Source organism: Otolemur garnettii, unplaced genomic scaffold (assembly GCF_000181295.1).
Source record: "Otolemur garnettii isolate 467f Iridium unplaced genomic scaffold, OtoGar3 scaffold00092, whole genome shotgun sequence".
Classification (NCBI taxonomy): Eukaryota; Metazoa; Chordata; class Mammalia; order Primates; family Galagidae; genus Otolemur; species Otolemur garnettii.
This window is the reverse complement of record NW_003852487.1, coordinates 2090549-2117563: the sequence shown is the minus strand read 5'-3', so window position 1 is coordinate 2117563 and position 27015 is coordinate 2090549. Positions and strand designations below refer to the sequence as shown.

Here is a 27015-nt window from a genome sequence, read left to right as displayed (position 1 = left end):
AGGACACATTTGGTTTTCAGGCATTCATAGGGAAATGGACATTTGCTAGCTTGAATTTAGTTGGTCTGAAATTATGTGGCCAACAAATGACAGAACCAGCATTAATAACATTCAGTCTTCTGAGTCAAGACCACAGTACTCTGAGTAATAACAGCAGCCTCTGATGTCTCTGGACATCAAGGAGATTTCGACGTGGTTGATGACAGATTGACTGCCCAGACTACAGGCCAGGGCTCTGCCAGAAATGGTTGCATGATGGGTGGGCCTCTGTAACCAAGCAAACTTCTGGATGGAGAGATTATTCAATTATACTTTGGCTTCACAAACAGATTTTTCCTTCATATGGATGAGGACTTGACTACAGTTCACTTTTTGTTTAAGTCTGGTTCTTCATCGCTACTTTGTTTTTGACTATTACTGAGCTGATGTTTATGAATAAGCACATGCAGGCTTCCATCTGCATCTCCCCTTTTGTAGCTGGGTCATCTCTTCCTTATCTGGGTGTTTGATGTCTGATGTTAGCACATAGAGCCCAGCAGAAGATTAAGAGCCACCCCTTGGACATGGTCATAACCCTCACTTCAGGTGTCCCCTGCTTCAACACTCTTGAGGATGTCCTTGTATGCATGAGGATGGCCATCTTTTAAGCACATACAAGTGTGTGCTCCAGAAACACGAATAGGTCGGTTCTCCCTTGTAGGGGCTCAGCCTTTCTTTTTTGCAAGTTTCAGATTTCCTATGTACACTGTGGGATTGTTAGTCCCCCTGCTTGTGTTGAGAAGGTCAGTCATTTCATGCTCTTCTTCCAGACTCTGACTCCAACCCTAAACCCATTCCTGAGCCACTGGAATTTCTCAGGCTGTGACAACCAATGAGACTTCCTTAGGAAGCATCATCTGACCCTGTTTTTGTTTGAGTGACATGGTGGAGCCCAGCACAGATAGGGGTGATAGCACTTAATGACACTGTCCCTTGGAATTGGCCATGGCACTGGCCCAAATCTGGGCTTGGGCACTTGGCTGGTATCAGCAGGAGCTTATGGCTTGGGGAAGGTGCTGACCCACAGCCTGGATGCCTCAGATGTGGTCATGCTGTGTGTTCAAGAACCTCCTGGTCAGCTACTTAGTAGTGTAACAAAATGAAGCAAGCATGTCAATTCTGTCCTTGATCTACATCCCCACCTAGGTGGAATGAGTGCAAGAGAGGTGGAGAGAGGGTAAGGCTGGACTGAGTTCAGTAGAGAGGACTTAGGGAGCTGGGTAAAGAGGGTCTGAGTAGAGATGCTACAGTAGGAAGAAAGGTGACAACAGAACAGGACCTTGAGTACTTTCAGGAGATAGTGATGGAGGCAAATGGCTGTATCAACATGTGACCCCCAGACGGAGCCCCTTCCTGGGAGTTCATCCAAGCCTAAATCTTAGTATTCACTAGTATGGTACCTTCAAGAAGCACAGTCAGCCTTTCTGAGCCTGAGAGTTTTCATGTATAAAACTGTGGCATTTACATCTGCCTTGACTAAGGGATCTGTGAAGAGAAAACAAGACAATCCAGGTAAAAGTTGAGGAGATTATGCAGAGACCAGCAGTGTTGTGGTGGTTTTCCATATTTGTTTCTCTTCCATGACCACTGGGATCTACTACAGCACTTGAATATTTCCATAGTGGTCTTTGTATAGAAAGAGACTTGTGGTCAGTCTCCCCACTAATAGTAAAATGGAACATAGACATTCAAGAATTGATGTGAGTGCCTACTGTGTGCTCAGAGTTGTGGGATGGCATCAAGGGCAGAGATGATGCCTGACACATTGTCAACCCTGGAGACCTACTGTTTAGTCCAGAAGGTAAGATTGATGTTCATGACATGAGAGCAAGAAGAAAAGAAATGAGCCTCACTCGTTGTGGTGACCCTCCATGTATCTGCAGGTCAGTATAGTAAGCATGCTTTAAAGGTCCCCCAGCCGGCACCCAGAGGAATGTGCTGTAGGCAGAAGAGGCCATCCCTAAAGAGAGGTGTACTGTGGTCTACATAGGGTGATGCGCATCAGAGTTTGCAGCTGTCTGGGTAAGGAGTGGGGTCTAGCAGATAGAAATGGACCCAGAATAATGGTCGCTTCAACAAAATGGAGGTGTGTTTTTATTTTTCTCACATCCTTCCATAGGAAAGCTATAACCCAATTTTAGCCCAGGAATATGGGGAGAGGGGAGAGGGAAAGGAGAGGAGGGGGAAGGGTGGGTGGAGGGAGTGTGATTGCTGGGATCACACCTATGGTTCATCCTATAAGGGTACTTGTGAATCTCTCTAATTGTAGAATATAAATGTCTTAACACAATAACTAAGAAAAAGACATGAAGGCTATGTTAACCAGTTGGATGAAAGTATTTCAAATTGTATACAGAAAAAGTACACTGTACCCCGTGATAATATTAATGTACACTGCTATGATTTAATAAAAAAAGAAAGAAAGAAAGAAAGAAAAGGTGGGCAAAGAAAAAAAAAAGCAGGCAGTGGAGGGTGCAGTTGTAGTGGCAGTTCCAGAGTCATCAGAGAATTAGGACCCTGCTGTCTTTTTGCTTTGCCACCTAGCATTTGCAGCGTAGTCACAAGCTGGCTGCTGCATTGCCAGCTATCATGTCCCTACTGAGAAGGCAAGAAGGAGGAAGGCTCAGGTTAGTGTCTCATGGCCAAGTGCTGCCACCTTTAAGAAGCTTTCTTAGAAGTTCTGTTTCCTGCTGAGCTCCGCTTTCAGTTCATGTGAAGGAGAGGCTGAAGATACAGCCTTTCAGTGGGACACATTTCTATCTGTTGTTAAGGAAGGAGGGGGACAGACACTTAAGGGGCAGCCAGCAGTGTCTGCCACACTTGCTAAAGTGAACCCTGCTGAGCAGGCAGAGCCTGGATGGATCGCAGTCTGCCTCGCAGACAACACTCCATCATCGTCTATGCAGGAGCAGCAGAAACTGCAAGCCCACGCTCTCCAGGCCCACCCTGCTCACCGGGGCCCCAAGGGCCCACAGCCTCAGGCCCCAAGCTCACAGGGGCTGCCTGGGCCACAGCTGAGCAATGCTCATTTGCCGGTGGGAACCCCCGTGTACTTGAAGGGGGGGGGGTACTTGAAGAGTCCCACTGCTATTAGCACTGATTGCTGAGATAGTCTAGTGCCTGAGTAGGTCCTTGAAGCTGAAAAGGGAATAATTAAAATGCCTGTATGTAGAAGGGGAAAAGAATAAGTCATAAAATTAATTATTCGTCAGCCTAATAGGGAAAATTACTGGAATGTATAGAAACATAATTTGACAATGTGTCAGGAGATCACGCAAAAGGCAGGAAATACTCAGCCTGGGGAAGGTGAAGCTGTGGTCCAGCCAGCCTAATTTTTATTTCTCCCTTTGGCCACATGATGATCTTGATGCATCAGGAGAAATGAGATAAATTTTTCCCGACTTTAATAAGACCCTTGGATGTAGTGCCTCTTGAGAAGATACCGATGTGCTGGGGGACGATGGTGTGGCTTGCGCTACTACTAGGCAGGTGCAGGGCCTGTGAGATTGTCCTTCCCAAAGAGAACTTACAAATGATGCCGCATGTGCCCAGGGTATGGGTGGGGCCAACACATGCTGCCTTGTGGTTCAGCAGCAGCAGAGAAAGAGGAAAGCTCTTTGCTTCAGTGGCTGCAGCAGCTCAGCCAATTTGGGGTCTCAAATGAGTTTTCTTCAAGGAAACTCCTTAAGGAAGAACAGCAAGTCCTTCCTTCCTTTAGCTCAACACAGTATGGTGTTGATCCCTGAAGCAACCCAAACCCAGCACTCACTGGCCACACACCCCATTTTTCTTTTCAGTGCCATTTATTATGGAGATATATGTTAAATGTATGGTCTGTCAACTCTCACTCTTCACAAGTTACACTTGAACATGCAGGGATTACGTAATTTAAACTTTCCAACTTTCCTGACTTTTCATATTCCCACTTCATCCACCATCTCCCATTATCTTGTCTGCCAGTCCCATTTAATCAATGTTATTAACATTGCCTCCGTGACCTTCTCTGTGTGAGGCGTTTTTAAATGGGACATATTAACTCAGCCAAGTGAACTTTCCAGGGTGCGAGAGGGAAAGGTTGGTTCTGTCGCAGAAGCTGTGGCCTAAAATTCCAATATACTTGGAACCCACTTGTCAAATTTCCATTATGATTACACAAAATGAAATGTAAAATAACTTGAATTTACTTGAGAATTTGAAAACACTTCCAGAAATCAATATGCTTTTGGTTTCAAGTGGAAAAAACAACACAGAGCATAACTGTAAGTTCTGCATAACTAAACGCCTAGTACAATTAGAAGCATTTTTCTTAGTGCCAATGTTTACTTGAGCAACTTTCTAACCATTTAGTATGGGAGCGAAAGTACTATAATCATTTAAAGCCATCAGTAGTTCAGATTTAATGCTGATTTAATGTTTGATTCACAAATTCAGTTGTTGTTAGACATTGTTTAAATAACAGTGAAAGGCACCTGAGAAAATACTGTGACCATGGAGTCTCAGGGTGAACCTGAGTGTGGAATTCCACACACTGTCAGAATATAGAATATAAGAGATTGCAGTTTTATCGTAAAATAAGCCTGTCAAGATTAGGAAACTACTTCTATTCATTTTTAAATGTATCCATTAAATTGCATATGTTTATTTTTCTATAAAGGGTCTTAAAGAAAAATTATACTACAAACCATCATTATGAGCATACCAGGATTTTGCTTTTTTTCTGTTTTTTTTTTTTATCATTTTTCTTCTTGTAACAGGTATATGTGTGCTATAATGATTTATTCTGGTTTCAGAACATTACCTTATAATGAAAGAGAAATATTTCATATTTTAAAAGAAATGGAAAAAAACATTTGGTTATCCACATTTCTAAAACACTAGTAAGAGCTCCTAAATGTACACTTGGGCTTTGCAAGGTTTTCTAAAGTAAGGATTATAAATGAACATTCTGTTTGCAAGCTCCATTCTTATCTCCTCTTGGGAAATTCTCAATGTGGTATTAAATGACATTGCACAAAAGATTTGTTTCTCAATCTCTAAGACTTTCTAGACCTCAGGCTGTACCTACAAAATAGGAAAATGTTCCAAATTCTCCCAGCATTACCTAAAACACTAAGTAAAAGCTGAACAAAATAGATATGGGATTTTCCATTAGGTATGAGCTTAATTTGGTCTTTTAGGATTTACAGGAAAGGTAAGGATAGGAAACTAGATTTTTAAGGAAAGCCACCATATACTAATTTTTGTTTTGCTATGCTATGCACTTACTCTTATTCTCTTATTTCCTTCATTCCCCCAGTAGTCATGTGGGATAGGTATCACTGTCCCTATTTTACAGAAAAAAATAAATGGAAGCTCAGAGAGGTAACTAATTTCCCCAAGTTCTTAATAGCTAGAAAATTCTGTCAGTTAAACCTAAATCTACTGGCGTCCCAACACATGCCCTTTTTGTTATAGCCTACCATCACTAGAATTCACTTTCTTTACCATTCACATATATTAGACGTGGATAAAATTACTTCCAGATTTTTACGGCAGCTCATATATGGAATGGGAAAGGAATTGAGATCTCATTTCACTTAGGTTCACATAGTAGGTGAGTTTGCAGTGGCTTGTGGACATTTTGACTGCAGTGTACAATAAGAAATGCATCTTATATTGAAACCCAGTACACAAACATAGAACTGAAACAAAATGTTCATGGAACAATAGTTACAGTGTATGATGTTCTTGGATATTTTCTGTTGTGTTCTATTTCATTCTTTAAAAAATGTCGGTGTGACCACTGAATCGATTTTCTGATCTACTAATGTATTTGTGACCTATACTTTGAAAAATACTTAATTCGAGCAATATTAGGGTGTTTGGTTTGACTGATCTCGCATCCCTTTCAGAAAAGGATTCTGCTGGACTTAGGATTCGTCTGGGTCAGGGCTGTGAAGCCTGCCTTGTATGTGTAACTGTAAGAGACAGAAGAAGGGGCTGAGTGGGATATGAGCAGGGGCCACCAGCCTGGGCACAGAGCTAAGGTTTGGGGCTAGAGGAGGCAGGGCCAGGTTAGCATCTGAATTTTTGCAGAGAGCCTTGTGAGAGAGAAGGGGTTCCTAAGATTTGCCCTCCAACTGCCACTAGAAGACATAGGGAAAAATAAAACCAATTTGAAATTCCTGTAACCATCACGTAATTTTGTGATTTACAGACCTGTCTTTCCTACTAGCTTAGGAACTCTCTGAGCACAGAGGCTGTGTCTGATTTGTATTTTTTTATATCTGTATCCCCATATCCAAGCACAATGCCTGACACATAAATAAAACATAAATAGAGACCTAATTAAAAATAGACGGCTTGTTGTTCCCATTTCAATATCCAGAACTGTGCAGATTTAATCTTTACATTTAGTGCAATGCCCTGCCTTTTGCCCTGACTCTTGGTGCTGTCTGGAAGGTAGCTTTGAGTGCCATAGTGTAGTGTGTAGATGGGGCCTTTTTTGTCTTTCTACAGCCTGATGTCCAAAAGCAAACCTCCCTGAGTGCTGCCCCACACTGAACCTAGCTTTGCTCAGGAGCCTGAACTTGAAATCCCCTCTCACCTCTGCTGGAAATGCTGAATCTGGGAGTGTAGCCCAGCACATGTACAGGGACATTATCAACATGATAGTGTTCCTAGCGTGACTGAAAAGTGTGCTGCTCAGTGTCACAGAAAGAAACTCAAGGCAATGATGCTAGTCCTAAACATACCGTGTGTGGAAATATTACTCTGGTCACGGTAGGGGCAAAAGAGAAACTGCAGATATGCCATGTCTTTTCCCCCCCCCCCTTTTGAGACAGAATCTCTCTATAGCCTCGATAGAGTTAGCTCACAGCAACCTTAAACTCTTGAGCTCAAGCAATCTCCTTGCCTTAGCCTCCTGAGTAGCTGTGACTACAGGCACCCGTCACAATGCCTGGTTAGTTTTTCTGTTTTTAGTAGAGATGGGGTCTCTTTCTCTTGCTCAGGCTGGCCTCAAACTCGCGAGCTCAGGTGATCCACTTGTCTTGGCCTCCCAGAGTTCTAGGGTAACCGGCATGAGCCATCATGCCTGGCTGCAAATATGGCATTTCACAGACATTAAGAACACACACAGACTGGGAACATCAGGAAAAGGAGGCATCACCAACGCGACAAAGTCAAGGTACTTCTGAAGCCAAAGGAGGCCAGACCAATGGCAGCCTTGGTCCCTTGTTTTGAAAGCTCAGCCTTTGGCACAGATAAAAATATTTTGTAGGAATGAAAATAGTATTTCATGTACAGGAATATCTCTCTTCTTTCATCTTGTCCCTAACTGGCTACCGATTCAGACGAGTGGGCTATCTGGCTAAGTTGGCAGACAGCCCACTGCTGGCAGCTTGCTCTGCCTTCTGCTGGACACCCCAACCCAGTTTAAAGACTGGCCTCAAGTGCTTCTCCTCAATGCCTGGTAAATAAAGAATTGGAAAAAACAAGCTCAGAAAGGGATACAAAACTTTTCAAGTGTTAAAATATTTTCTTATAAAGGCCATAAAAAGATACTCAAGTTTATTATCAAAGATTTGTTATCTTAATAATGTGTTTGGAGTGTTCAACGCAGTGAGAACATTCAGGTGTATCAAAACTGCAAGAACCATAACAACACAAGAACTCAGCTGTAGCCTATAATGATCTGGAATTAACAATAACACCCAGCACACAAATTGTAATATATACATCCACCCAGGAATGCATAGCCAGTAACTCTTCCAAGTAATGAGCTCCCTTCTCCCTATTTAAAAGGCGTATACATTTACTTCTAGAGGGTTACATGGAGAAATAACACCCATGAATTCCCATTAAGGTCTGAATTGACACTTTAGTTCCCAGTATTTGAAATCATATGCTTTTAGGATAATGAAAAACACTTGTGTTATTATGGCAAGTCCGTGAAGATTCACGCCTCTCCCATGGTGTAGGGGTGTTGCTGGGAGCAGCTGCCCACAGCCACTCTGTCCCCAGACCCATTGCCTGTGATGGACATGTGATGGGCTCTCACAAGGAGTGATTGCAGAATCGGGGAGACTCATTCCTAGGAAAAAGTGGTTCAAAAGCCAGCATGGCAGGGATTGGAACCAGGAGCTGGGCCCTCAATGGTCCAGTGCAAGGCTTCCCAACACCCAGGAAAACATACACAAGGGTAATGAAAGATGATATGGTAGTGTGTTAAAACACTGAGATTTTGTGGTTTATCTATAATGTTATTTGAAGTATAAGTGGGCGTGTTAGAATATAAAAATTATGCTGGCTAATGCACTATAATTTCTTGGTGTGCTAAATTCAGCTGATTCTATGACATTTTCAGGGGCTTTTCAGCATCTTTAGGTTGGGTTCACATCAGTCTGCTGGAGGGCCTAAGCAGAACAAGAAATTAGTCATTTCCCACCATGGAGGCCTGAACACCCACCTCTGCCTTTCCCAGAAGGCCCTGTGAATTGCTCCATCACTGCCTCACCTCATTTTATTAATTTTATTTGACATGCTGTGAATCTCCAAAACATTACAGAGCCCGTGGTCAGCACAAGTTCTTTTGATTAACACGATTTTAAACTGTGTCTGCCATTTATGTAGATGGAAGAGAAGATGAATTGTAACAATAGACTAGAATTTACTCAGGGGTGTTGCAAATAAGATTTACACTATTTTCATAATATTATTAGACTTAAATGAAATGTTAAAAATAAAAATGTGTCTTTCTCTGGTCAACTGCAGGGAATGGTACCTGCCTGAGATAGTGAGAAATTCTGTGGGCCATAAGCAATGGCAGACATTCCTGGTCAAAGCAGTGGAGAAGAATCAGTGGGAGTGAGAGCAGGGTTTTCTATCAACCAGTAAATTAGTCTCTGGATAGAATAAAAGGAATAACCAAGGGAAGAATGCAGGGAGGGAGAGAGAGGGAGAGGGAAGAAAAAAAGGAGGTGGCAGGCAGTAAGAAAGGAAGCAAGGAGGGAGGAAAGAAGGGGAAGGGAAATTTGGAGCGGCAGTTCTCCAAGGCAGTCCCTAGGCCAGCAGTATCAGTATCACCTGAGGACCCTCCCAGACTCACCAGATCAGGAGTTCTGATCATTTGTGTTTCAATAAGTCTTCCAGACGATTCCATTCTGTGAGAACCTTCTCTAGAGGTTGGTGGGTAAAAGAAGGTAACACCAAGGAGTCAAAACCATGAGCACTGCCAGCTTTCACAGAGCAGGTCTTGTGCCTACAAAGAATCCGTCCAGCTCCCTAGAGAGAAAAGAACGGTTCACGTGAACCACAGCACATCACAGGAGCTTACATGTGTGCAGGTGAATAGGGAAGGAAGAAACCCCAGCTGTGTTTCTGGAAACTCTGATGGGTGGATAGGAGACTGGAATCTTCTTTAAGATAAAGATCATGACTTTGGAAAAGTGAGGAAGATACAGGTAATGATTGATTGGCAATTTAAGAGGATCAAGCTGCTTGGACCAATGATAATATACACAGGTTTGGGGGAGACAAGAATTTTAGAGCAGTTTCTGTCCCAGAATCCTGTTTCTAGCCCTTTGGAAGAAAATGAGGCTAGGATGGGCATAATTATTTCAGGTTAAGCAGCCTGATCATACTTCAGTAATCTTTTTCTTCTGCTTTTATCTGGCTCCCTGTCAAGATGAATGAGACTTTTGTTGGAACAATAGGTTTCTGACAGGAGGTAGAGTTCCTCTCCAAAACGATAGGCAGAGCACATGCCACAGAAACCCTGTTGAAAATTGAGGGACAGGGGGAACAGCCTGGACAGAACTATGACACACTCAGTGAAGGGCGGGGCTGCAGGTTTCACTTCAAAGAAAGAGGTCAAGAGAAACATGGCCCTGGGACCCTCAGGAAGCATCACCAGGAATCTGTCTGGCTCATGCAGAACAAGTCACCTTCTCCCAACCACATTTCCTTTCTGTGGAGGGTTGCTGAGTTGATAGATCCAAACACCATATTCATTCTGAAGCTTGACTTTCATTCATTCGTTTGCTCACCCTGTGGATAAGATGGAGAAATATGGGCATCAGACAAGGAAGTGATTACATGGGTTCCTAGACTTGAGCTGTGCCCCCAAAGTGCAATTTACTTGACTGCCCTCCACAGAGCAGCATTCATATCACCTAGGAACTCATTAGAAATACAAATTCTTGCTGCAGAAACCAGTATTCTTCTGGGCTTTTCTTGGTCAACACTTGTATCAGTGACTCGGAGGGAATGGAGGTGGCATACCTATCAAATATGCCATGGCTGAGCGAGCAATTCATCTGTCTCTTCCAGAATGAGAAATCAGAAATAAATTGCTTTGTTAGATTGGTGGTTGAACTCAACAAACCAAAATGTAAAAAGCATAAAGCAATATGCTACATTTAGATACAAACAACCAATGCTGTGACTACAGGATGGGGAGACATGCTAAGAATTACCATAAACAGACTAGGGGGGTTTAGACCCAAGGAGAACTGTGACCATAACTTATTCTCTCCCTATGGACGATGGTTCCCGAGTCCAAGGCAGATCACAGTGCCATGCCACTCTGCCCTGGCTCAATGCACTTGGAGCATCAAGGCCAGTTCCAGGTGCCTGGCCATGAGGGATGAGGGGAGTGGACCAGGCAGTGCTCTGTCCATCCTGTTCCATGAAAAACAGAGGAGAGAGGCAGGGCATCTGTTTGGCCAGTAGCAGTAAAGCCAGGAGGGATGATACGGGTATATCACGTGTACATATAAAGACCAGACAGGGGAATCAGCAAGTGGAGGCTGCAAAAGGAAAGGTTTCTATTCAGCATGAGGAAATTCTTTTGACAGTGTGTGCTAAAGATCAAGAAAGTTGTGTCCAAGAAGTTACTGAGCAGCAGCCAAGTGGCACCTGCGTGGGAACTGTTGTCGCCAGACAGCATCACTCAGGCTGTTTGTGTATCCCTTGGTTTGATGAAGTTTCACAGAAGAAACATCATTTACCAAAACTCTGGTTATTGTAATTTCATAGAACAAAACCATGATGTAAAGTTGAGGCTGCATATTCAACTTTGTGTCTATGGCTGGGCACACACTCAGGTTGGGATCCCCTCCTACTGAGTTTTCATCAGGTGCTTCCACTTAACCGACTGGCTCAGGAACTATCTCCTCCATAGGGTCTTCCTTAAGAATTCCATGCTGATAGCCAGGCTTTGTGGCGGGCGCCTGTGGTCCCAGCTACTTGGGAGGCTGAGGCAGGAGACTCGCTTAAGCCCAGGAGTTGGAGGTTGCTGTGAGCTGTAATGCCACGGCACTCTGCCCAGGGGGACAGCTTGAGGCTCTGTCTCAAAAAAAAAAAGAAAAAGAAAAAAAAAAAGAAAGAATTCCATGCTGACCGTCATTAGAGCACTTCTAATACAGAATTATAATTGTCTCTGCCTCCCACAAGTCTCTGAGCTCCTTACAGAGCTCATGTATGCAGTGTATACGTGCAGTTACCAGATAAAATTGGATTTTTCGTATGTTGAAAATCTAAAACCAAAATAAGAAGTCTTTTAGCAAATTATACTACCCGTAAATGGAACTAGTGTGTTTTACCAAACTATCAGTTTGTAATCCTATGTCACAGTATTTTTAGGGAGGAAAGAAGAAAAAAGTTTACTAGCTAATTGTAATAGTGCTCATAATCAGGAACAATGAAGCCAAATTCATTGATTTTATCAATAAACACAATGGAATGAATTAACCTATAAAAATACGAAGAATTCCAGGTTGGTCAGCAAAGCAAAATCCAACACTATGCTGTAAACAAGAGATATCTAAAAGAAAGAGACTCAGAAAGGTAAAAAGTGAAAAGATGGACGGAAGATACATAGTCAAATACAAATAGAAAGAAAGCAAGGAGGGTAATCTTGATATCTGACCGGTAGAATCTACACCAACAAAAATGAAAAAACACAAAGGAGAGCATTGTGTAATGCTAAAAGGTATAATTCACAATGAGGATATAACAATCATTTATGGACCTAGAAACAGCAACAATTTTCATAAAGCAGAAATTCTAGAAGATGCAAAGGATAAAGGGAGACATTGATACAAGGAGACTTTAACATACCTCTTTCAATCCAAGATAGATATGGGGGGGGAAATTACAGTGTGGGACGCCTAAACAACACAATGTGTAAGATAGAAATTACAGGTGTACATCTATATCCAGTAACTCTGAACCCTGGTAAAAGAGAATATACCTTCTTTACAATTGCACAGGGAACATTTATGAAAATTGATCAGATCTTAGGCCACAAAACCCTTAAACAAGTCTGAAAAAATGCAAAGAAATGCATCAAAGATGAAAGTTACAGACTAGTTTTACGTTGTGAGTATTGATAAAAAATTCTAAAAATTGTTAAATAAAATCCAACAGCACATTAAAAATAGTAGATTATATCCAGATGAGGTTTATCCCAGCAGCGCAGTTTTGACGTTTATCAATACTCAACATCCTTCTGTAATAAATACATATAATAATGGGAATTTATTGATACTTCATAATTCAGTATGACTAATATATGTACCTCAAACCTGTTTTCTGCATTTGCTGTACAGGAAGCCCTCCAGTCAAGGGCACTGATGAAAGAGCAAGCGTAAGGGACCCCATGGTTTCCTCTAATCTTTAATACTGAACTGGACTCACTAGCCAAAGCCATGGACAAGAGGAAGCAGTCAGAGACATAAGGCCTGGAAAGGAAATGATTAAACTCTCATTATTTGCAGATAATAAGATTTGATATCCAGGATCTACTATAAAAAAGAACTTAGCCAACAACCAATTTATAAAATTGACCTACAAAAATCAACCAATTTCATATGCATGAATAAGATATAGCTGGGAGTTATAATGAGAGAGAAGATCCCATTTATAACAGAATAATGTGAGAAAAGAAAAGAAACCTGGGGGTAAACTTAACAAGAAAACAATAAGCGCTCCTGAAAGTTATAGAAGGAGATGTAAACAAATGAATAGGTACCCTGTATCCTTGAACAGGAGGATTTAGCACCAGTGATCCCTCTGTTAATTTAGAATTGTCACAGAATCCTGTGAGACAAAATGGCAAACCTTAGAAGCCACGTTTGCTCATTTCTGCTTGTAGCACAATTTCACAGAGCCCCTGACTCTGTGATGACCTGCAGCTCTGACAAGCAGCCCCTCTTGCAATTGTTGCCCAAGTCACTATGTTGCTTAAAAGACACATAACCCCAGCCTTACCTTTCCTTCATGTAAAATAACATCTGCCTGGGTTAGGGATTGTATTCCTACTATCTATAACAAGTGCATCAACACTTCAGCAATGGGTAACCAGATGTTCTCTTACTCCCAGTCTTAGGTGTGATTTTGGGCATACTAAAGCCCCACCATCTGTACATAAGCAGAGGGCTCAGATACTGTGCTAAGCAGTCCATCGTCCTCAGTAAGACTTCTAAATAAAACTAACTTCAGTGATTTAAAAGACTGACTTTTTTCTTTACTTGCCAATCCCAATAAAAATAATATCACATTATTTTCTAGAGCTAGAAAGGTTAATTTAAAGTTCATTTGTAAAAACAAATGAGCAGGAATAACTAGGAAAATGCGGAAAGAAAAGTAATGAGGGTGGTGGACTGGTCCTGTAGGTGTTAAAATATTATAAAACCATATAATTAGAAGAGTGTAACATTGGTGCATAAATAGAAAGTGTGAGGAAAGAATTGAAAACGCAGAAATGGATGCCATTACATATGGAAATTTAGTATATTATAAAGGTAGCATCTTGAATGACTGAATAAAGACAGACTTTTTGATAAGTATTATTGAAATAAGTGGGTATCTCTATGGAAGAAGTACAAAACTAGATTCATTCCCTACCCCTTACCAAGGACACATTACAAGTGGATCAGAGATACCAATGTTAAAAATATGAAACTATACAAGTACTAAAAGAAAACATCATAAAATTGGACTATAACCTACAAGTGGGGAAAACTTGACGATCTGTGATTCAAAATTAAGAAGCAATAGATGAACAGTTTGATTAATTTGGACATGTATAAGTTTTCAAAAGCTGAAATATTCTTTATGTAAAAAAACTATTATGAACAAAGAAAAAAAAAAACAAATGGCAAATTGGGGGGAATATTTACACTTTATATCCCAGAAAAAAAAATGGTTAATGTTTCTGTATTAAGATCTTCTAAAATGGGGAAGAGACCAACAATCAAAAGACAAATGGACAAGAAATATGAAGAGTGTTAACAGAAGTGCAAGTGGCCCTTAACCATGTGACATGCTCCACTTTGCCAAGAGTAACAGAAATACAAAGTGAAGTAACTTCACGTCACTGTTTCTCACCAGTGAGTTTGGTGCACATTCAGAAGTCTCATAATGCTCTGTGGTATTGGGTATTAGGCTGAAGGGTGGGGGAGAGCAAGCATTTTCATTCATAGGAGTGCAGTCTGATTTGACCCCTAATTAATTCAATCAAAACATATCAGTGGATGCTGAAATTAGTGGGAGAAGTTTCTTGAGGAACAGGATAGTTTCAAAGTACTTCCTCACAAAATATATATATTACAAGGGCAGAAAGAGTAAGTTTTCTGTGGAGAAACCTGGCAGCAAATGATTGCAGTTGACATCACCAATAACAGGGAAAATTGGGATTGTGTATTGGATAGGATGTAAGGAAAGGAACATCGCCTCACCTCTGTGCCAGTCCCACTTAAGATGCCAGCCAGGGTCTAATTGAAAAGAAACATGAGACAGACTCAACTGAGGAGTGTATTAGAGAACAAACTGGGCTGTACTATCAAAAAATGTCAAAGTCATGAATATCAAGAAAAATTGAGGATGCACTCTAGGCTGAAAAGGACTAAATTAAAACGTGATAGTTAAATGCAGTGTATGATCTGAATTGCATCATGTTGCTACCAAAGACATTGTGGGAGAGACAGGAGAAATTGTAGGTGAGATGGCAGTGACATGTCAACATTGATGTCCTGGTTTTGATGACTGTATTGTGGTTACCCAGCAAATGTCCTTGTTTCTAGGAATTGCATACTCTAGTATTGGGGAGTGAGGGAGTTCATGGTGGTAATTCATTCTCGAATCATTTTGGACAAAAGTCTTTTTCTAATTTGAAAATTCCTTGTAAATTTAGAACATTTTTAAGTGAAAATTATCTTTAACCTTTATAATTTTGTCTAATTTTTAAAAATTTAAAACAAACAAAACTGTACCGCCCCTAATGGAGGAAAATATGGTAATATCTAGCTAAATTATATACTCTCTGACTTACCAACTCTACTTGTGGAAATGTATTCCAAAGATGCACTTGTAAATGAATGAAAAGACACATGTACAGGACTATTCACTGCAGCACTATTTGCTATAGCAAAAGACTGGAATCTACAAAAATGCCCATTGGTAGGAGGCTGGTTGACAAGATGATGGTATATCCCCCTGGTGGAGAATTAGACCACTGTAGCAAGTAAAGAGGAGTATTTCTGAAACTACAGGAACAGGGGGAAGGGGAGTACAAAAATAGAAACTAGGCTTCTCTGAATATACTTTGTTCATAGAGAGGACTTTAAAACTGTATCTATTCATAAAACTAAATTAATTTTTAAGCATTTGTAAAAGAATTCTAAAAAATTGAAAGCAAGATTAAACAAATGGACGTAACATATATTGAGTTGGTGGCATTACCAAATGGAAAGCAACTATTTGGGGTAACTTTAAATGACGGAAATGTGATTGTACATCCTAGCAGGATATACTGCAAGGATAAAAAAAAAAAGGTCTTTACCTGTTGTCAGCAGTCATCTCATTGGTGGCAATGGTGGATCTGTTTCTTTAAAACAATCATGTGAGTATCATGGGATTAAACCAAATAAGAAATAAGATGTCACTGGGAACTGAGGTGTTCAGCACAGTTGAAACCCTTAAACCTGAGTTGGGAATATCATGATTTTATCTTTAACAAAAGAGGATTTCTTGTAAAAAGGCCTAGAAACAAGAATCAACCCATTAGTACTGAGCTTTCCATTACCAAAAAAATAAGCGGACTTTTTGATAAATGGATAATTCTAGGTCAGAAGCAGGCAATGTGTGAGATGAGCCTGGAACATATTGTCATTTCATAAAAGCTAAGAAGCTGTCAAATCTTAGTATGGGCTTGTCAAAAAGACTCATATGGGAACTTGAAATGGGTTCCATTAGTTAAAGAGGGGAAAATTTAAATATCTATAATGATAATAATAACTTCAATGAATTGAAATCTTTCAAATATGTTTTGATCTATAGATTCATAACAATATTTTATTTAAAAAAGTCTCATTGGACTTTTTGGAGAATGCTAGGTAAACAAGTAAACACTGAAGTTGTGTAAAACTTCCAAATCAAAAATGTCTTTGAGATTTTTAGTGAGAAACTTGAGTTTGATTGATGAACATAACTTTTTCTGTATCTGGTTTTAATTCTTAAGATGTTTCCATTCAAGGCTTTTAACAATAACCTTCTCAAACATTTAAAAGTTATCATTGACAAGAAAGTATTTTTACAAGTAGGAGGTCACAATTTCCAGGAGATTATTCATTGTTTTTTCCTGAGTTGAGAGAAATTTCTTTCTTGCCATTAACCAGAATTCAGATAATTTAATCTCTTCAAATTATACTTTATTGGTGCAATGTTGCTTCAGGACAACAGATCTTTTATTCCTCTGTAAAAGTCATATTGAATGGTTTTGTGATAATGAGAATGGATTTGCAGTCTCATCAATTTTTTTTTTTAATATCAGATATCTCAAAATAATGGGCATTTCTATAGACTTACACAGGTACTACTCTAACAGTCTTAATCAATTTTCTTTAGGGATCAAATATTGACTCTTTCAGAATTATAAAATTGATTATATATCACTAGTGAGCAATTTTTAACTCCAAATACAGTGGAATTTTTGCTTTGAATTCACACATTTTATCATGTACATGCTAATATACACTATGGTCTGAATGTTTGTGTACTCCCAAAATTCCTAGGTTAAAATTCTAATCTCCAAAGAGACAGCATTAGGAGGTGGGGCCTTTGGGAGGTGATTATGTCATGAGGTCTCTATTCTCATGACTGGGATAAGTGCCATTACGAAAGAGACTTCTAAAAGCTAACTAGTCCATTCTGCCATAACTTCTTATGGCAGAAGGCATCATCTGTGAAAAACCACACCCTCATCAGACAGCAGATTTGCCTTGATCTTGGACATTCTAGCTTCCAGAACTATGAGAAATAAATGTTTGTTGTTATAAGCTATCCAAACTATGGTATTTTTGTTTTAGCAGCTTGAACAGGCTTAATATGTATACTTACTTAAGTTCTTAAAATGTCAGTTAAGAAGCCATTTTTGATGCCAATAACTTATGCTTCTGTTTCAGGAAAATCCCTTCCCAATGAGTAATGCAAAATTTTTACATTGTGTTGTTGCTTGTTCACAGTGAACCAAATCACACAGGTGTAGTGCCGTCATATGCTGCCATGCAATCTGTGATTTGTTAATGATAATATAGTTTTCCAGTAGGCTAGGATTTTAGTATTACAAGTAGCTAAAGGGCAGATGCTAAAGCATCTGTAAAGTCGTCAGAGCTGGTCTGAGCTGGCTGATTCAGGTCAAGAAAATGCTGAGCATACCTCTTTCCCCCAGTTATCTTGATACCTGTTTAGTCTACTTGTAACGTTTTGCTAAGCACGCCAGGCTACCACCACCCTATTTATGCTGTGTAGTAGGGATCCTGCATTTTTCCCTCACTTTCAAAAAATCCTCAACATGAGACTGCCTTCACCAAAAATAATAATAATAACAATGATAATAATAATGTTTTGTTCCGTTCACAAATTCTTGCAAAACTATTTTTGTACAGCCAATACTCTTAAGTTTGAGACTGAGTAGGAAATAGGAAAGTTGCCAATACCGAATAACATTGTTTGAAGATATATGGATGCCATGTCAGATGACCAGAGATAAATTTATTCCAGAAGATCATTAAATCAAACAAATTTCCATTGCAGATTGACAAGTACTGATGCTATAATAGTAACAGCACATGAATTTGGAGCTCTCAAAAGAAATTCTTTTGTCAAAAGTGATATTCTGATTCCTTGCCTTCCACAAAGGAGAAAGCAGGCAGAGCTATAGCCTGTGGGATTTTATTAGCCTTGCTGTTCTGATAACATCATTAGTAAGGAATTCAGATCTCAGACCACCTTTTACACAAAAGGCCTTCTCTGTGAATAACCATGGATTTCTTGATTCACAGACTTTTCAGATTGAATTTTGCTATAAACTCTTCATACCTTTCTGTGGCATTGGTATTTATAACATAAGATTTTCCTAATATTTTATTTATTCCAAAATGTCTATGAAGATTTGATCATTTCATCCCCACTAGCTTGTCTGGTGTGTGGTGGATACTAGAGTGCCGCCATCCAGATCAGTTCTTCAGGGCGTCATACCTGTCCCCAGTGCTGGCCCATGGGAACTGCCTAACCCAAGATGTCACCCCCCCCTCCATAGGTTACCCAAGGCCCATTCCCCTTGCCTTAATGGAGGACAAATTGAGGAAACACCTCTACTCCAGAGCTCCCCAGAGGATCAGCTAAAGCTGCCACTGATGTCATTCTATGGGGCAGCTTCTCCTCTGCCCAGTCCTGGCCTCCCCACTTCCGTGCAGTTGTCTCTGTTGAGCCCCAGTAAGGCTTAAACTCTGAACTCTCCATCCCTGGTGTCTGTGACTAGGGCAAAGAATTCAAGACAGGTAGTTTTTTTGCACCATGAATAATTTTCTAAGCATTTCTTTTGAAGAATTCAAAGTCATGCTATATACCAACTGCCATTTCTAACATCAGTACTCATCAATCTGCAATGGAAGCTTGTTTGATTTAATAATCTTCTAGACTAGGTTTGTCTCTGGGTCATTTGACATGTCATCCATGCATCTTCTAACAGTATCATTCAAAAGTGGCACCTTTCCTGTTTCCTGTGCTTGGCTGGTCCCAAACATGCTGCTGACAGTTTTTATTCAGCCAGGCAAAATGAGGGATTCTGCAACTGCAGGAGGAATTTCAGCTTTAGCTATTAAATGCAGGACACTGTAACTAGCTTTTTATACTCAACTCATAAATACTCATGCTTCTTACGGGGTACCTACAGACAATTTTACCACATCTGATCTTTTTCTGTGTATGATTGATGCTTTGGGAAAAGATGCTGGTATAATTTTCCTGGCATCATTTCTTCATCTGATTCCTTTTTCATTAAATACAATAGTGAGGTCAAAGACAAGAGGATGATTGGACAAGGCAAACCTGAATTTAAGATCATCCTTGTTAATATTCCCTGAGTAGAAATTTTTTTTACTGACTTGGTATATCTGATGACTTCCCTTTAACAAAACAGCAATTCATTGCAGTGAGAAAGTATGTCTTTATAAATATGCAGTAGTATTAATAGTATTGACATAAATACTTTTCATAAATGTATACTATATTTAAATATATTTAAAGTACAATTACTGTAGGCCTTAATGGCTTCAAAATCAATTTTTCAAAACATTTCAATTGCATACATCTTTAAGAATGTTTAAGATGGAAAAACTAAAAAAAATGAAACACACAGTAAGCAAAATATCCTATATTGACACATTCCTTTTATTTGATTTGTAAATTAAAATTCTGAAAAGTTCACAAATAAAAATATTAATTATGCCAAAAATATTTTGAAAAGGCAATTATTAGAAGTTATAAAACCCTACTTACCTTTACTAAGTTGATTTAATTATAAAGCTTATTATTTTATAACATTTTAAAAAATTTCTAAAAACAAGCATTCATTTTGAAATCCCATCGAAAATCAGATGAATTTACATCATCCTTAGCCAGGAAGAAAGGGAAAGAGGAAGAGGAAGATATCATTGGCATTTTATGGAGAACACCTAATATCAGATAATAATCAATAGCACAATCATGCGTGCCTTCTATATATGACTAGGTGAAAACACTAGCAGTTCGCGAATTAATTGAAAAAAACACATGATGAACAAAGAAACAAGCAAGCAAATTCACAGACAATAAGCAACTTGGAGCTGCAATACAGCTCAGCCTGATGAGAAGGGTTAGAACGATGCTGAGCAAAGTGCCATGCAGCATGGCCACTTGCAGGCCTCTCTGCGGCAGGTGCCGTGAAGATGGCTACCCAAGTCAGAAGGTTTACAGAAGGACCACACATATAGTTTGGTTTTGCCATATTTTTTAGCGTACTTTTAGGTTCATTGAAGAGAAAGTTCAGAGTGTTCTCAAATATCCCCTGCCCCCAACATGTATAGTTGCCCCCACTGTCAGCATCCCCCACCACAGTGGGACTTTTATTATGTTGACCTGCAAGGAAGAGGCAGAGGCACAAAATGTGATTTGAAGAGTGTACTTGAGTAGAAGTGAGGACCACTGGAAGACTCAGACCCAGATAACTCACTCTGGATATGAGCTCTGTTTGGCCTTTGCTACAAGTGGGTTTTTAAAAGCAAAAAGAAGGGAACAGGGAAAAGGCAGAGACAAAGTTGTTTGTCAGGAATTCTCATTGTCTACACATTGTCAAGCTATAGTGTGTGAGTTACAGTATCCAGTGCCACATTATTAGGTTAATGTATGGCTACTTGTGGCAATAGCAGGCAGTTTGCAGAGAGTAGGACAAGATTGCTGTCCCATTTTAATATCTCTCTGGGCCTGATAATTTAAAAGGACTTGCATTCCTCAGATAAAAGTTCTTTTATTTTCTCAGTTGCCATCAATGGATTTATTTTGATGCATCAATTATGACCCCAAATCCATAATTTACAGTGGAGTTCTAGTAGTACTCTTGGCATTGTACATTGTACAGACTTTAACAGTTGGTGGGCATGTATCATAGTATCAGGAAGAACAGTTTCCTTGCCCTAAAACTCCCCTGCTCTCTGTCTGTTACCCCTAATCCCTGGTGACCACTGATCTTTTACTGTCTTTATAGTTTGGCATTTTCCAGAGTGTCATATAGTTGGAATTGTACAATATGTAGTCTTTTCAGACTGGCTTCTTTCTCTTAATAATATGCAATGCATAAGCATCAGTATAGTTTCCAGTGTAATTTCAACTGCTGTAAATTTTCAAATGAGTGTAAAGAATGGTTTGTCATTATGGAAATTAACAGACACAGTATCTCCTGGCCCATGCAGCCACAGTGGGAGTGGCTGCTGGTCCTGCTTCACACTTACCCACTCCAAAGAACCCATTAGTAGATAGAAGAGCTACATTTCATCCCAGTTGAGGACATTTCCATAACAAAACCCCTGCTGGCTAAAACTTCTCTCTGGTTTGCTTTTTACAGGTTGCTGTTGTTAGGTGCTCCAGAGTGCTGGGTGCTTTAGGGCAGAGCTCCTTGTGTGATTTGAGACCTGTCAGATGGGTTCAGGCTATGTTGAATTTAAGACTGAGAACCTTCTCAGTTCTGTGCAGTGGGAATTATCTAGTGAAACGAGATTTATTTTGAGCAATGAAAACCAGAAAAGAGCCTTAACACCTGTCTCTTTACCAGGCTGCTTCAAGGCCTGTTTTAGGGGCATGGAAAGAGCCACACTTTACATGCTGATTACCCAGGGAAGAAATATCCCTTGAGACCTTAGTCTGAGCAGCAGGAGGCCACAGCTTCCATCTAAGAACCAGTGTAATGACAAGGGACCCAAATCTGAAGGCAGCCAGTCACCATACTAAGCCCTTGTCTTTTTCTTCAGAAGGGCTAGAGTTGCATAACTCTCAATAATTAAGACCTTTCCAGCCATAGCTACTCTTTTATTTCAAATACTGTCAAGAAAGGTTTGCTGGCTGTAGCTCTTTTTCTCACTTGAGGGAATTTTTATTTCCATTGTCCACAATTTTCTGAGTCATTTCTGATGAAAATAACTAGGGCAAAGATAAGCCAAGGATCTGGGAATAGAAGAGGGCTGAGAAGAATCAGTAACATTTTTTGTTTGTTTTTAATAACTCTGATCTGTAGAACCTCCCCTGGTCCTGTGGCTTTGGGGATGGAGAATGAGTGCCTCAGGTCAGACTCTGTGGCTCAAGTACAAAGATCATTGTAGGCGGGGTATGACATAGCCCCCCTCCTGAGAAGGGAAGAGGAATTGCCCTCTTACCTGGCAGGGGGAGGCATTCTTGGCAAGTGTTTATCTGAGGCCTTGATGGGTCCTGGGGAGGTCCTGACTTCAGAATAAAAGACCAGATTTGGTGTGAGGATTCACAGTCGCAAAGCAAAAGCGCACATGTCCTCTTGAAATGGAGGGAAATGAGTATCTATTTAAATTGTACTAAATTTGTTTTCTAGTATATGATCATATAGTCTTATTTTAGAGAATTTAACAACATTTGATGGAAAAGTATAATGGAATTCCAGAGTGGTGACAGGGCCTCATGACAGCTCGAAGCTAAGCCTACGGAGAAAGAAGGAGATGTACTCCTCAGTCTCGATGTTGCAGGTTCCAAGAGAAAAAGTCAAAGCATGTTTTAGTCTTTTCCAGTAACTCCTGAAGTTTATTCTTCCCTTTCCCTTTTCTTCCTTTTTCTCCTTCTTCCTCTTTTCTTTCTTAGAGATTGAAAGGGTGGCACTCAACTGGCAAAGACCTCACAGACCACCAAGGCTTGCATGAAAGGTCTTTATTGGCGAGGGAGGGAGGCTGCAGAGCAGCACCAAGGAGGAGAGAAAAGAGAAGAAAGAAGAAGAGGGAGAGAAGAGGAGAAGGAGAAGAGGAGGAGGGACTAAAAGAAAAGTGCACCCTTAGATAGGTTCAGTTAGGGAAGTCTCAGAACCACGATGGGATGGTAGAATAGCCAATAAGGAGTTACTGCTCTGGCGGGAAGAGCTGTTAGGGGTAGGACATAAGTTTGAAATTTTCAGCAGGTAATTGGGACAGGGAGATGAGACAGGTTTTGCAACTGGGAGATAAGGAGATGTCTAGCAGGTAACTCCCTGTGCTTTTGCAAAGGAGCTATAACTTTAAGAGTGAGACAGCTAGTGTTGGTCTGTTGAAAGCAGGAAGGGGCTTTTCTGGAGCAATTACCTAACAGAGATTGTCCCAGTTATCTGTTGCTGTGTAATAGACTATCCCAAAAGATAGCGGTTGAAAGCAACCACCATTGAAACTTGAATGGCTGAATCAGAAAGGACGCTGTCAGCTGTGTTTCTTGGAAGTAAAATAATGGACCAGTACATAGTCTGTCTCATAATTTTTGTAACAACCCATTTTGCCTTTTACAGAGCATAATATAAATGGAATAACCCAAGATGTAGTCTTTTGAATCTTGCCTCTGCCCTTGGTGTCACACATGTGAGGGGCATTTCTGTCATGTGTGTTTGTTCCCATCCGATGCTGAGCAGAAGTCCATCATGGACTTTCTGCAGTTTGCTTCCCCATACACCAGTTGAAGGACATCTGGAATGTTTTTAATCTGGGGTGATTACTAAAGCGGTTATAACCATGGCATACAGATTTTCGTATGAACTTAAGGTTTTACATCTTTTGCACAGTGACCCAGGAGCAGGCTTCCTGGTCACGTGGCCAGTGCACACTTCACTTTGAGAAACCACCAATGGTTTAACCAACTGGCTGTACTCTTCGGCATTGCCCCCTAGATGTGTGAGAGCTGTGGTTGCTTCATATCTTCACTAATATGTGGTGGGTGTTTGTTCTATTCCTGCCCTTCACACACGATGCCGGGTGGTATCACATGACTGTGATTTCCCTCATGACTGGGATGTTGAGGTCCTTCCTTTTCACATGCTTATTTCTTATCACTGTATTTTCTTTGGTCACGTAATTGTTTGATTCTTTTTGCCCACATTTCGAGTTTTGGGGGGTTTTGTTGTTGAATTTTGAAAGTTCCTTTTATGTTCTGAGTAAAAGGTTTTGATTGGATAGGTGTCTTGTAGATACTGTCTCCAAGTTTGTTGCCTGTATTTTCATTTCCTTGATGGGTGTTTATCACAGAGCGGAAGTTAAGTCAGATTTATTGATTTTTTTCTCTTACGTTGTGTCTTTGGTGTCATATTTAAGACATTTTTGCCTAATGTCACATTTAAGCCTGTGATCCATTTGAGTTCGTTTTTGTATGCGATGTGAGATATAGATCTAGACTTTATTTTTTACATATGAATGTCTAATTTTTTCCAGCACCATTTGTTGAAAAGACTATCTTTGTGCTTTTATTGATAACTGATTGATATATACATGAGTAATTTCTAGACTCTATTCTGTGTCATTGATGAGGTGTCCATCTTTTCTTCAGTAATACCTTGTTACAGATTTATAATTAGTTTTAAAATCATGTAGTGAGGGTTGCACAATTTTTTTCCAGAATCATTTTGGTTATTTTAATTACTTTGATTTTCCATGTAAATCTTTAAATAACCTTTTTAATTTCTAAAAAAAATATCTAGTTGTGATTTTGATTGGGATTGCATTCACTACTGTATAGATAAGTTTGGGGATAATTGACCTCTTTACTGTGTTGTCTTCCAATCCATTAATGTCACAAGACTCTATTGACTTAGGTCTTTGGTTTCTTTCCTTAGTGTTTTATGGTGTTCAGCATACACACATTTAATAGTTTGTTAAATTTATGTCTATGTCATGCTTTCATTGCTATTTTAAATGGCACTAACTTTTTAATCTCAATTTCTAACTGTTTATTGCTCATGTTTAGAAATATAATTTGAGTTTTTATATTTTGAGCTTGTATCCTGTGATCTTTCTAACCTCATTTAGTTCCTAGAACCTTATGTTGACTCTTAGAAATGATCTACATACATGATCATGCTGTCTGTAGATAGAGACTGCCCCCCTCCACACACACACACACACACACACACACATACACATATTTTGTAAGATTTTTATTTATTCTTCTGGCCTTACTGCACTAGCTTGGACATCCAGAATAGGAATGGTAGGAAAGACATCTTTGCCTTGTTCCTGATCTTAGAAGAAAAACACTGAGCCTTTCATCTGAATTAAAATATTAGTTGTAGGTATGTAACAAATGCCCTTTATCAAGTTTAGGAAAGTCCTTTAACTTCCTACTCTACTGAAAAGTATTTTTTTTTATTACGACTGGATATTAAAGTTTTGTCAAGTTTTTCTAAATCGGTTAAGATGATCATCTTTTTTTTCCTTATTCTGTCAGTATGATATGGTGAATTACCTTGGTTTATTTTCAAATGATGAACCAGCCTTCCATTTATGCAATAAACCTCACTTGATCACAACAGATTTTTTATACATTGTTGAATTTGATTTTTAATGTTTTGTTGAGGATGTTTAAAACTTTTGTTCAGGGTGGCACCTGTGGCTCAAAAGAGTGGCACACTGGCCCCATATGCCAGAGGTGGTGGGTTCAAACCCAGCCCCAGCCAAAAACTGCAAAAAAAAAAAAAACAAGCAACAAAAAAACTTGTGTTCATGAGGGATATTGTTCTGTGGTTTTCTTTTTATATCTTTTTCTGATTTTGATATCAAAGTGATGCTTTAGAATTGGTTTAATTTATTTCTCAAATGCATGGTGGAATTAGCCAGTGAAATATTTGTAATTCTCATCTTTGTCCCTCCATATAAAGTAGCTCCCAAAGATACTCAAAGATATTGAGTATCTGTAGCTCCCAAAGATTCTATACTCTCATGTAGCTCAAACTCAACCTTTAGGAATTCATTGAGGACCTTAGCTGAATTTTCTTTACCCAATAGTATCATTGTCTCTTTCTTACATACTGGGTGATAGGTGAGCCTGACTCCTGGAGAGACCCACCTTCCGTTGTATTTCAGAGTACGGCTGCCATGCAAGTGAGCTCTCTTACAGGCTCAAGAAAAATTATGATTTTACAGTGTGTTCAGCCTTTTCTTGTTCTTGGGTGCACGTGAAGTTCTCTCTGACTCTGTATCCTGGGCACAGTAATCCCTGTGATTATCCCTGATCCATACATTCCAGTGGGAACTGACTATAAAGTTGGGAAGAGGACTGTGGGACATCACAGCCATAGTCAAGGGCAGATGGGGAAAGAGAGTATGACTTGAAACAGCAGATATGCGGGGCTGGGTGGAGTTCAAGTTTCCTCTCTGCCTGGTGAGGAAAAGTCCTGAAAAGTGTAGTGGTTTTTACCAGGACCGTGTCTGACCTCATGAGTTGTATGCCAGGAGCACCTTTCTTTTTGTTTCTCTCCCTTGAGTCAAAGAATCCTTTGGGCTCCTGTATCTTATTTTTGAAACAAGTTTCTAAAGAGTCAGGATCTTCCTTTTCACCTGTACAGTCAGGGGAATAGTCCCTTCCATGTAGTCCACTGGAGTTGTCACCCTCAAGAAGCTGGCCCTGTCATACCCTGTGACTGCCTTTCTCAAAAAGCTTTCATTTCCCCGTTGCCTGTCATGTGCATTGCCAACCACGGTGCTGGTCCTATCAGGCAATCCCAGAGCAACCCTTCTTCCTCCCACATCCCATATCTGGCCATATTCACCAGGTACTCACCCCTTGCTAGGTTCCCTTGGAACTCTGTGGAACCCTGTGCCTTTGCTCACTCTGTTTTCCAGCTGAGGATATTCTTCCCAAGGCCATTCCTCCTCCAAAGACCCACCCTCCCTCCCTGCTGTTGTCCAAATGAAGCCTTCTCCTTTCCCAGGGCACAGTTGGTCGCTTAGCCCTCTGTTGACTACTTCATGAGTGTTTGCCTATTGGCAGTGACATGAGCACCTCCACCAGAATATGTGTCTTTTGAGGTAGGCCATTGGCAGGAATATAATTGGGTTCAATAGCTATTCCATAAAAGAAAGAAATAGTGGAAAACCCAAAAATGGTTGTTTCTATTGACAGACAAAGAGAAGTTTAGCCTTCAGAAGAATA

General features: G+C 40.0%; 1 protein-coding gene across 1 annotated transcript in view; it reads left to right on the top strand.

Annotated features, from left to right (window-relative positions):
- SDK1 (sidekick cell adhesion molecule 1) overlaps window positions 1-27015 on the top strand; it is a 1049055-nt gene that overhangs the window by 847902 nt on the left and 174138 nt on the right. The window lies entirely within an intron of this gene.